The sequence below is a fragment of the Polypterus senegalus genome, chromosome 3 (assembly GCF_016835505.1).
Source record: "Polypterus senegalus isolate Bchr_013 chromosome 3, ASM1683550v1, whole genome shotgun sequence".
NCBI lineage: Eukaryota > Metazoa > Chordata > Cladistia > Polypteriformes > Polypteridae > Polypterus > Polypterus senegalus.
The window spans coordinates 123,747,420-123,759,162 of NC_053156.1; the positions used below are offsets into that span (position 1 = coordinate 123,747,420).

The 11,743-nt window shown below is 38.4% G+C and overlaps 1 long non-coding RNA gene across 1 annotated transcript; it reads right to left on the reverse strand.

The window, feature by feature from the left end:
- Nucleotides 1-599: 599 nt before the first annotated feature.
- On the reverse strand, nt 600-9,885 carry LOC120525516. The gene is made up of 2 exons (XR_005632967.1): nt 9,731-9,885; nt 600-1,840 (listed from the first exon to the last, which is right to left on the reverse strand). It is a non-coding gene; the product is annotated as an uncharacterized LOC120525516 (long non-coding RNA).
- Between the last annotated feature and the right edge of the window lie 1,858 nt (nt 9,886-11,743).

Sequence of the window (11,743 nt, forward strand, 5' to 3'; positions counted from 1 at the left end):
GCAACATACACAAAAACACAGGACAAGTGCAAAACAGGTAAAGAAGTATGTGATATTATAAACAGACAGATATATAAATAATAGGAAACTGAATAGATAGTAATGATAATTTCAGCAGTCATCCAAATATTTTAGGTTGAAAAAATGAATTTGTTTCACCACTCTGTCCAGCCACGATCCTGCCATTCCACCTCTGAGAGCAGATGGGATGGTAGTCTGTAAGCACCACTGCTTGTAAGTCTACAAGTAAACCCTCACGTTGACATTTTCAAATATTATAATAGATGTTTAATAGATAGATAGATAGATAGATAGATAGATAGATAGATAGATAGATAGATAGATAGATAGATAGATAGATAGATAGATAGATAGATAACTGCATTTTAGCCTTTTTTTAACATTATGAGATCCTGCAGATCATTTGCTGACTTTGTACCATCTCTATTTTATTTTGATGGCTGTTCCAATGAATTTCATTCAACTCAAACAACTTAAAGGTCCGTTTTGTTGCAAATATTTGTGAAGATGTTGCAATCCAGGATGAAGAAGGTGTATTTTTTAATAAAAAAAAGAAAATACTGCAAGGAGAAACCATATTATTTCCAAGAGTTTATTATTTTTTAAAATACATAGGTAAAACATTACTCCCTGATTGCTGCCATCATTCAAGCTAAACTGACAGAGACACAGTTATATAAATAAACAATCCAATTTTATACAAAAAATATAAATCTATGGAAAAAGTGTTAAATCACAGCAGTTTCAATTTGACCAGCTGAGATACTGTAGGAAACTGGGAGTACATTAAATATTTGTACAATAAAGAAAATATTTTTAAAAAGTCATGTAAAAGAGACATTCCATTTTAAGTTTGTCTATTTTTTAAACTGGTATCAAAACCTTCATGCCAACTTTGAATCTGCATTGCTAACATTGATATAAATAGCTAGGGTTTATGCTTAAAATTCAAATCCAAGTTTAAATAAATGTGCTTTGCAGATAGAAACATTATTTTTTAAATATTTCAGATATAGTTGATTGCTTGGTACATTTTTGCTTGTTATTAGGCTTAAAAGGTGACTGGTTTGCTTTTTTGTAATTTAACGTGTTTATTTTCATTTCTGGTTATTTTTTTTTCCCTTAAAAATATTGGAATCATCAACAGTATTAATGGCCACTTTACTCAGAAGCTTAGATACAGAATATAAAAAAATCACCAAAAATCTTTAAGCAGACTGAAGACTACATCGGTTCATTTTAAAAGAACACATGAAAAGTGCGCACTTTATTCCTTATGGCCCAGTCATTTTTTCCTTGGTATGGTATCTTTACTATTTGAATTATTGTAGTAGTTGACATTTTTTTTCTTGAAAAAGAGGAGCATTGCACAAACCACTTATCCGAAGGGGCATTCACAAAGAGTTGTTTGTTTTCCAAATCACTTATTTTCAGATGTTGTTTAACTGAATATTAAAACAATTAAAAGATGCATTTAAAAAACTTTGCTCTCATCTGCCTCCTTCTTCACTGCTGGGCTTGACAGTTTTCCTTGTCTGTGATTTTTCTTTTTGAGTCTTTAACAGCCATGATGTAGTAGAATGGTGGCACAAAGCAGGAAAGGGACCAACAATAAACTGGCCTGTGATTTCAAGCAGGTGCCGGCCCCCTTGGTTGTGGTGGATGAAATTGTGCTGTTTAATGATGTACTGTTGCTTGATGCAGACACCAAGGTGGTATTTGACATCGTGCTGTTTGTTGTTGAAGCCGTAGATACGGTGTTAGCGCTGGTGGGGGTGCTCATGGTGCTGTTGCTGGTGGTGGTGTTCTGACAATCCACCTGCAAGAAGAAAAGCAAGACCAAACATGAGGTTATGTGGCAGCATTCCTTCCCAATTCTCAGCAGCATGAAATCTGACATTAACATTTAAGAAAATAGACATTATTTGAATGGCTTGATAAGTTTTACTTCTATTAATTTGCTAACAATGTGCTTCAGTCTAAAACCATTGTCTGTGTTGGCTACAATTCTAAAACACTTCAGTCTCGAGCAAACAAACTTAATCTTGCTTGCTCATCCACATGCCATTTTTATCAGCTTACCTTTCTATCTCATGGCTAAAGGGGGCTGAAGCAGGAGGGGCGCCTGTGAGGTGCCAATGCTTACGCATATCCATTCAGTTTCCCAACCAGCTCCTTGAATACAAGTTTGTCAAAACCAATGCTGGCAACGCTGCCATGAATGGGGCAGCCATCCATCAAGGCAAAATTTAGAGCCGTCAGACCACATCTTTGGAATGGAGGAGGACATGCTCCAACATGGGGGGCACATGGAAACAGTACACTGCTGTTAACCACGTCTCGGCCAGATCTGCAAGCTTTGTGATGTTTTTTTATGCTTGCTTTTTCACTTTTAATAGTTTTCTAAGGCTGGCAATTTCTCATTATTACAGACATCCAAGATGGACAATGTATCATGCTTTGATAGTGGGTGGTGAAATGACATGACGGGATAATTTCACTTCATTTTAAAAGGATGATAAGACAGTCAACTTTTCTGATCTTTTTGAGAAAAAGCCAGGCTTTGTTTTTGGACTGTTTTTTCTCATTTTGTTAGCTGTTTTTGGAGGTCTCTTTGCACTGTGTTTTTCCCATTTCTTGGAATTGTTTTTCTGTGCTTTTTCTTTTGTTTGTTTTCTTTATGAATGTGCATCCATTAGTTATTTCTTTAAATAGGCAGGTACCCACTCTGACTGCAACAAACCCGCACAGGGCCGCTGCATGCATTTGATTTGCATGACACATAGGCCCATGAGGGCTTTTTAACACCAAGTGATGTTTTCTTTGACTTTCTTTCTGTGGCTACTAAATCCTGTCCTTTGAATATTCCCTATTTGCAGTGTAAAGGAACAGAAGAAGGGGGTACGGCTTGCTTCACCAAAGAGGCAGTCGGGTAATAGCAGCAGTGCTAACAAAAGTGCTACCATTCTCCATAAATTTGGAGAGAAGAGTGCTGGTGAGGTGAGAAACTTAAGTCAGTGTAGAGAAAAAGGGCTGTGATTCACCAAATAAGTGAAAAAACGAAGAATTAAAGACATCGAGGTCAAAAGCACATGATGTGATGAGATAACAATGCTGTTGGCAATGCCAGTATAGCAGTATCCAAACAAAGATAGAGGACCCAAATAATATGTTGAGAAATGGATGTCTGCCGATTACTGTTTCATATGCAGAATGAACTGTACATAAATAGCACAATATGTGTATACAGTCATTACATTATCCAGCCGTCTTAATCCAATTCCAGACCACAAATGGGCTATAGTCCATGCTGATGAGATACAAGGCGAGGCCCAACTCTAGACAGGGCACTGCTCTATTGCTGGTTCAACCATAATACACTCATACTTGCACAGGAAAAATGTACAATTGTCAATTAAAAAATATGCAATTGTTTAGAAATGTGAGAGGAATTCTCCATCAAACTGTCTTTAAGATAGTTTTAATAGATTATATACAGACACAGGGAGAATTATATGAGAGGTCGCAATGGCTGAGACAGCTAAGAAGAAAGGGAACTGTATAGAAATAATGCAATGACTCTATTGGTGACGCAATTTGACATACTGTAGATTAAACAGCATACAAAATGACATCTGGTGACAACAGCCAAGAACACTGATAGTAGACAGTTAAATAAAAGAATCAAAATGATCCCTTTGCAGCTTTTATGCTGTCTGGGCTCGAGGTTTTTGCCATGCTGCTGTTAGTACAATTTGAACTTCTTTTCAACAAATGCATTGCTGCTCCAAACGTCATCATCCTCAAACTTGCTTTATCTAAATAAGGGTGGTGGAGGCTCTAGTCTATATGGGCAACACTGGTCACAAGGTGGGAAATAGTCATAGACTGGGTGCCACTGCCAGCCCAAACTCCCAAAAATCACACTTGTACATGGGCCAGTTTGGAATCACCAGTTAATGTAACCTGCACATCTTTTAAGGATGTGGAAGGAAAACCCATGCAGACATGAGAGGATGATTAAAAGTCCAGTAACAGTGCTAACCACCAGGATAATGTGCTGCCCACAAGCTGCAGTTACAAATTTTAAACATTTTTATATGCATATGGCACATGAAGCAAACTTTAAGAAAGCCGACTAATCTCTCGGTTAGCTGCATTGTCCTCATATGGCGCAGATTCTAGTGTTCCTCCTGAGTACAAACACTGATATTCAATAACTGAACATGTACGCACTCCCAAGGTGATCAGGCTGGGAATTCTGATGGAATCACATTACTAGGAACTCTGTTTGAATAGTGGCAAATGAAGCTGAAATTCTGTATTAAAATGGCATTTCATGTCATTCTAAACCGACTAATCCCTTGGTGCTGGAGCCTATCCCAGGTAACAGAAGATGTCAGGCAGGAACAAACACTGGACAGGGTGCCAGGGCATCACAGTGTATTAAAATGGAGTTCATTTTATCCCTACACCATTCCTGCTACTGTACAGGACACTAATCTATCAGAGGGTATGTAGTATAAACATTTCAACATTGTTCAAAATAATTTAAATAATGTCTTGTTGGCAGTTCCATGTTGTTCTGTTCTTCCTCATTTCTTTCTATGTGTCTTTTAATTTTTGCATTCAGGTGTAACTCATAGATCAGGTGATAAACTGATCATAACAATTGTGCTAATAGGAAATAAAAAAGAAGTTACTATGATCTGCGTTGTGGAACAAGCCAATATCCCCTTTTTGTGATGGCTCTTTGAGAAGGAAGCATCACAATCCTACAGCTTTTATTATCTAGCAGTCACTGTGTAAAACCAATTAAATGATACAAAGTAACCAGAAACATCACATCAGCCAGCCCTGGAGACCTTTAGAATGCTGGTTAACCAGTCTGCTTGGTTGACCGATGTGTATTATGGTGGGAAAAAGGCGAATGGTGTTTTTGGGTTGTCTGTATAGTTTCTCCCTAACACAACTAAAACCGTAAAATAAAATGGCAGGCATGAGGTACACACGCGCTGGAAGTGCTGAAAGCACCATGTGTACAGAGATTATGAATCTGCCACACAGACTCTTTTTATTGCTGAGCCACCTCAGATATCTTTATGTATATACAATGGGAGGTCTTAACTCTACTATTTCAATTTATAAAAACTGAGTTAAAGTATGTCATCATCAGTTCTTGGGTTGGCACACATCTCAGGAATCATAAAGCAGTTTTGCTTCATTCACCTTACAGATTAATATTACTTTGCAAATTTAAACATGCCTGAATAATTATTATAAGCCATTTCCATCTTTTATTTTATCTAGTCTTTTGTTTTCATTTACAAGACTGGTATTTCCTAAAGCACATTTACTTTACAAGATATCTTCCACACCTCAAGTAAGTAAGTGAGTTCTCAGTGATCATAACAATGGAACCAAGTATGTGGGATTTGTTAAGGACATGAATTGTGCTGAGAATTTTTTTCGTAATTTTCTTTATAATTTAGTAGTTCTGGAGCATATATCAATTTAGTAATGATCAAGGAAGTGTTAAATTACCTATTTAGTATATCTATAGCAAGGAAAAGGTGATCACTTAGAAAGCTGGGACAGCTGGTTTTTGTTCTTTTCTATTTTTAAGTAGATTATTTATTTTACAGATGAACATTTTAAAATTAGAACAACACAGAAATGTGCATATCCAGCATGGCTCACCTTGCACAAATACAGTGTTCTGATCATATTTATGTCAGCTGTCTTCTACTGATTCAGACGTGCTGGAAAGATGACCAGCCCAGCTAACACCACATGCTGCTCATTTTGCTAACTCTTAAAAACTACATTTTACTGGGCTATGTGTTTCCTCCTAGTCCAATTATTTGTCAAAGAACTGCTTCTCAGAGTTCTTTGTACATAAAATTGTTGTTTTATTTTGGAAATAGAAAATGCTTCTTAAAACATGCAAAAAATAGAAATAATTAATGCATGGTAAGCTATCCAGCAGGATACCGAGAGACCAAGAAAACTTCAACTTGGATGTTGTTATTGTATGCACCAAAGATCATTTAAAAACGTTTTATAGATTTAAATAAATAACGGTTCTTTCTAGGGCCTTCATGAGGATGGTTCTTTTTGGGAAGAAAAAATGGTTCCCCTTTGGCAGCGCTTCCTGGCCTGTGGGCTATGGTAGCATTTTGCAGGTTGGCCGACCCCAGACAAAACACTAACCCCCCAAATTTTCTTTGAAGATTGTGCTCAACTCACTGAGGTGGATCAGGTGAGCTGCGAACACACTGGCACATGAAAAACTGGGTTGTGATACCACAAAGGTTGGAAACCACTGCCTTATGGCATTGCTCTGAAGAACCATTTTGGCATTTTAAATAGTGTAGGCTGCTTAATGGTTAAGACCACCAATAGGTAAAACATGACAGACACAGGCAGAATGACCTAGTAGATGAGAGCCTGAGCTGATATTCTATAGCCACAGGTTCAGATTGCACCACTGCCTACTAAGTTCTGTCATTACCACCTACTGAAAATACATTGTAAGATAATTCACATAAACAGCAGTACAATTCATACATTCAACATTATACCAAGAATCCTAAAACTGCCTTCAGCATAGATCTTTTATTTTGCAAATAAATTACTTATAAATGTTAATGAAGCGATAAAAGTGGACTTGCATGAGTGCGTGCCCCGCGGTTTCAGAAACTGAGTGGATGGATGGAAACTTGCCTTATACTGACGTTAACATGCTAATAACGTACGTTTGCGCTGCTTTATATCGTCCTCTTCCTCTTTGTACCGATTAGACTCGCAGGTCTGCGCTGCCTTCCTCCCTCCGCTTTTAACTGACTGACTCTTTTGGGACTGCTGTGGAACTATAGAACATTAGACTGTTTCTATTTGGCTTTTTGAATCAGCTGTAGTGCCTCGGTGCATTTAGGAAATAACGAGTCATCCAACATTTTTATAATATTCCGATTTTGATTACAACGTTCCGAATCACGCCAGCGCTGATCTAACAGAAAACCAGCGCGCCGCCACACTACCCGTTTATTTAGGACCCTTTCACACTTGAGCGTTTGTCTAGCGTTTAGATCAGTACGCTTCTAACACGCTTGAAAATTTACATACCGTTATTTTCAGTGACACTATTCAGTTTCACATCTAAGCGTGTCAGCAAGGAGCGGTTTAGGAAACGCCTGGCTGCGGCAGTTTTGTGTGGTTTAAGTCGAACAAGCTTAACGGTGCCAACAGGGCGTCGATCTTTCACAGAGCACAGACACTTACTCGTCTTTGAAATTCGCGTGTACGTTAGCGGAAGTCCCAAACAAGGGAAGAACTTGCAAACTCCAAACTGGAAGCATGGACCGTGGTGCTGTGTGGCTGCTTCGTAACCGTGCCTCCCAAAAGTCGGAAAGCTGTCTTAAGGTGGTGAAACAAATTAGGCAGCAGATCCGATTCCATTGCCGTTATTTATCAATATGAGCAAAGAGCACCCTTTCATACACTTCTTACCTTTTTAATACTTTGATATTTAAAATTATTATGAAATATTGAAACTGGAAAGACGAGTTCACTAAAACTAGACATGAAATGCCAGACACACACTCCCAGTCCCGTCGGTAAAGTATTTTAGTTTTTAAAAGCAGAAAGATACTGCGCGCTCAGCTAATCCGGTCCATCGATCTCTACCTTACCCCCCATAACCATGCCTTGTTTCATTAACGGGTTTTTATTAGCCTATCTGACATCCAGTCCGGATTGTTTACCGAGATCGTACTAATAAACCCATACTTGCCGCGACCCTGTAATGGAAAAGCGGTTTAGAAAGTGGAGAGAAGAACATGTACTGGGATTTTACTTTGTACTCGTTAGTAATTCGCGCTGAGTTAAATGCACTCCAACATCAGTGCATTTTCTGAACGCGTCAGACCGGAGATGCTGCAGTGAATGACGCTTATTACCGGCCAATGTGGACTGTAACAATCGAAGTCGGAGTTTTGAGGGGTGTGTAGATTGATTACTACGTACATCGTCAAAGCCGATATTCTATAGGTGAGCATTACAGTTCTGTCAAAAACAGTAGCCAATTTTAGGAGATCAATATTGCGGGTAAACGTGTAGCTTTGTGGATCGGACGTTGTTATATACATCAAGCAAGCTTTTTCAATTGAATCGCTTATTTGCCCACAAAAAGACGTTCGTCTGAGATTATGAACCTTTGCTTTTATGTGCCAGTATCCTCACATTAAAAAAAAAAAAACATTCTCAATGCTTTGACTGTTTTTTATTCATATTATACAGTAAGTCAGCGGAAAATTCATAATGACACTGATCTTTAATTGCTGCATTCTGTCTTATTTGTCTTCTGTGCGCGAAAATACCTTAGTTAGTATACAGTTTCGAGCGCGCAAAAAGGGAGACACAGCGACAATGTCGCTCCGATCCGAGAGAAAAAAAAATCTCTATGATGCCATACATCCATTCTCCGAAACTTCTTATTCCATCTCAGAGTCATAGGGGCAAAGCTGAAATTAGCCGTGGACTGGGCGGCGAACTATTATGGGGCACGCACACACCTACATTTACCCACTTTTAGCCGCCAGATACCCTAACATCGTCTTTGAGATGAGAAAGAAACACCGGAGTGGATTATCCGAAAAAAAAGTTTAGAATGGGCGAAGTGCACACAGCCAGTTACTAAGAGACAAGATTTGAACCCCGAACCTCGGACGTGTGAGGCAACAGCGCTCACCGCTCTTTTCATGTTTATTACTGTTAAAATCTGAAATGAACACCTGTTAGCTGTTCTAGTCTTAACCGATATGGATGGTTTCCTTTTAGCTTAAGCAATAAAAAGCAGCGGTTTATTATGTGCTGTTATTTTATTTTCTCCTATGCTACTACCGAGTGCGGCCAGAAAGACGATTATGAAAGATGCGAATAGAGATAAATAATAATAATAATAGTAATAATAATTCATCTTAACGAAAGAATAGCTTTTTCAATTCACCATGAACTGGAGTGCGTGTGGATTTTGAAGAAATAGTCAGCAAGCGTTTTCATCGCAGAAATAAACATTCAGCGCGCCACAATCTGCCAGGGTGCTCGGACGGTGAGTGGGGTAAGAGGAGCTGCTGGGGGACTTGGGAGGGCTTCAGGGGACGCGTAAGTGTTTCATGCCAATAATTACTGAAAGAAAGAAGATTATGGGAAATATCAAGTAATTACCAAAGAAACAAAAAATCTTAATGACAATAGAAAGAAAGAAAGAAAGAAAGAAAGAAAGAAAGAAAGAAAGAAAGAAAGAAAGAAAGAAAGAAAGAAAGAAAAACAAATTCCAAGAATTTTACATTTATAGTATTAATCAAATAGTTTGTAGTGGATACACTGCACCCAGACACAGACAACATTTTTAAAATAAAATTAATATGAGGCTTTTCAGATATGCATCTATGCGCACGTTTATGTTTTGTCAAATGTAAGTTATATTTAAGTAATAAAGTCCAAATGTATTCATTGATAATGACTAATTCGATTTGCCTGCATCAGAAGAGATAGAATGCATCCAAGTAAACTTGAATGCAGGTCCGTTGTTTAGAAGTAACTCAGCAGTAACTCAGAAGTAACTGCTGTTGAGTTCTTCTACTAGTAAGACAAATAAATACATAAAAGCAAAAGTTAAAAAAAAATGAAAAACAATTCATCATACCTGTACTGGAATATAGGCGGCCAGGACAAGTAATCCCAGGCATATAAGGGTCACTTTGGTCATTTTTCCAGGATCTCTTTATCCACAGCTGTTCTGATTTTTTTCGACGCGACAGGTGCGGCGCTCTAGGACTGATGCTTTTAATTCAGCTGCCTGATGCGACTTTATATCAAGGCTGCTGAGTGACGTAGCACCACTTGATTGACTGCTGTCCATAGCAATAGCCAGATGTACGTTGGTCTGTTTTACCTGAGACTTTTTTTTTTTTCTAATCTTTATAACTACCGGGAAACAAACAAAACGTGGAATTCACCCAGCCGTGCCTTCATTACTTGAGCGTCATCGAATTTCCCTCTTAAGTCAGATCAACGTTGAGTAAGAGTTTGTAAAACACTAGCTGAATATGTAAAAGAATTTAAATCCAAAATATTTTTTAACTGTAAAGACCAGATAATTCATAATGCTTAATTCTGTAATGTGTGCGCTTCGATATTTTTATGTTTATATGAAGACATAATCATTTATTTATTGTATATATTATGCTGTTTTCGTTATTTTTAACGAATGTGAGTTATATTTAAGTAGTATGACTTTAGATTATCATCCATTCAGTCATTTTCCGTTACAAGCTGCATCATCCAGCACATGCACTTCCAAACCACAGACATAACAAATTTTGGGATGCCAGGCAACATAACCAGAAGCTCATTGAGTTATCCGTGGAAATTTCACATCCACAAATCTGGAGGGCATGAACTTGACATAGACGGTGACATGGCCCAGGATTGGGTTGATTGATTACTGATGTCACTCCGATTGTGATCAGTGTAAAAGAACAGATAAAGCATAGAGCCCAAAGCAGTAGATCTGAAAGAAATGAAGAAAATGGGTGACGCGTGCCCTAAAGTTTAAACTGGAGTCTAGCGGTGTCATTAGCACTAACCACTGCGCCACCACGCTGCCACACCAGCATGTTGCCGTTTTCACTCTCGCTGCGATCGAAAGGCGACCTCTGCTGGTAGATTAAAGCAAACGGCTATGAAAAGCTCGCAAATGTTTATCTGACAGTAGGCTGTTATTAAAAAAACATTAACACAGCGCTAGGCCTTCTGGTACGTGTATATAATGTTGTTTTATTTTAAATATGTGCAATACAAGTAAAGAGTGAAAATGCGACACTGGCAAAACTACATCTGATGTAGAGATGCTTGAAGTAGCCCGGTAAGCACCGGCACTTCGACATTTTGCCGTTGGGGGTACACCAGTTTGTCCATTCGTGATATTTTTCACCGGCGGGCGGTGACTTTATGCTGCGGGTGATTCTCAAGCACACTGTGGCCACTGCTTTAAACATGAGCTGCGGTGCCTTTATAGATGTGATAAAACCACCACCTTTCACAGCGTTTGCCCCTTATAATTTTCATCCCTAGAGAAGATTTTTTTTTTCTGGTGTATAAATGAACGACCAACCCTAGATGGGGGTTAGTCCATGGCAGGGTCGATCTATGAAGACTTTAGATTGGGCGTTGTGCAAAACACAAGACTTCTGACCCACGTTGCTTCTGACATCACGGTGCTTTGATCAGGTGGTCTCAAGTTCAGTCCTGGGACCCCTTGTGGCTGCAGGTCTTTATCCTAACCATTCCCTGGTCGTAACTGCATTGCTACCTGAATTGCTAATTTCTAGATCTCTTTTGCTCTCAATGCAGAAATTACAAGAATGGGTTTGCCAAGTGTTTATTGGAATGAAACAAATATATATACAGTACATTTTTTTATCTTGATTGTTACAGTTGTCATCATCATAACTGTCATGACTTTTATTCTGTACGTAATGCATTTGACATTAGGGCAGTGGACTGGCTGGAGCAGCTCCTGAACATTCACACAAAATGTACTGAAAGATGACTAAGAGATCAGATGTCCTGTATTCAAGAAGATTGGACAGTTGTTATATACACAGAAATTTCAAGGGTAGTGATTCACCACGAACTGTATAAAAAGAATAAGAAT